The following is a 1,194-nucleotide window of genomic DNA, read 5'->3' as shown; positions in this document are numbered from 1 at the left end:
GCTAGTGCCAATGTGCCAATGTGGGCTCTTACCTGGCCCAGCGTACAAGCTGTGTATACTGAGTTCTTCCTGTCCACCAGGATCTGTGCTAGTGCTTAGCTTGTGTTTTCCCTCTTAATCCCTAATTCCAAGATTAACCCCGTTTTCAGCTGAGAAAATGCAGTGTCTGTTTCTTATGTGACAGTGGCACCAAGACTACAGCTCACATCTGTACCATTAGCTGGTGCCATTTTCTCTCTGTTATCTTTTCTTAGCTTGGAACTGATAGGGCTACAAATATTTAGAAGCTGTCTCCTAAAACTGTCTTTCAAAAAGTATTACCTTCAAGGACCTGGAAAAAAACTTAGGGGGTCAAGGATGTTTACCACTCTAGAATACCTAGGTTTGATTCCCAGCATCTTACACCTGTCTTTAACTCAGCTGTAGAAGATCCGGTGCCCCTGTGTGGCCTTTGTGGGCACTGGACACATGGGATATACATACTTATTTGGAGACAAGATACCCATACCTAAAAGTATCACTATAAAATGTTACCTACAATACAAAGGGTACATTTTCTAAGGAGAAAGCTGGTTTTGAGCATTTGTGTTTGTGCATGGTGAGGCAAAGGTTGATGTTCACGGTCCTCCTCCGTCTCTCTCCACCTTATTCTGGTCTCACCAAGAATGGAGTTCACCACACTGGCTGGGACTGTCCAGCCAGCCTCCGGGATCTGCCTGCCTCTGCCTTCCTCTTCCTCCCAGTGCTTGGTTACTGGTTACAGATGTGTGCCCAATGCCCAGCACATCTTTTGTGAGGGTCCTGGGCATCCAAACGCAAGTCCTCGTGCTTGCATGGAAAACACTCTCCGAACTGAATCCTGTGACCAGCCCTAATTTTGACTGTCACCCTGAGAATGGAAGACTAGGCCAGACTAGTCTTCAAAGGGTAGGTCCCCAGTGTTGCATGGTCATGCACCAGTCTCTTTGGCTTTGTCTTAGTCACTGTTCTATGGCTGTGAAGAGACACCATGACCAAACAACTCTTTCAAAGGAAAATTTAACTGGGACCGGCTCGTGGTTCAGAGGTTTATTCCATTTTCATCATGGCGGGAACCAGACAGGGGTATAGTTCTAGAGCGGTGCTGAGAGCTTTACACACACACACACACACACACACACACACACACACACACACACACACACACACACACAC

At 46.7% G+C, this 1,194-nt stretch overlaps 1 protein-coding gene across 1 annotated transcript in view; it reads left to right on the top strand.

Annotated features, from left to right (window-relative positions):
• Kdsr (3-ketodihydrosphingosine reductase) overlaps window positions 1-1,194 on the top strand; it is a 49,008-nt gene that overhangs the window by 23,432 nt on the left and 24,382 nt on the right. The window lies entirely within an intron of this gene.

This window comes from Microtus ochrogaster, chromosome 6, assembly GCF_000317375.1.
Source record: "Microtus ochrogaster isolate Prairie Vole_2 chromosome 6, MicOch1.0, whole genome shotgun sequence".
In the NCBI taxonomy this organism is placed as follows: domain Eukaryota; kingdom Metazoa; phylum Chordata; class Mammalia; order Rodentia; family Cricetidae; genus Microtus; species Microtus ochrogaster.
The sequence above is the reverse complement of the archived record's forward strand: the minus strand, read 5'-3'. Positions and strand labels throughout refer to the sequence as shown.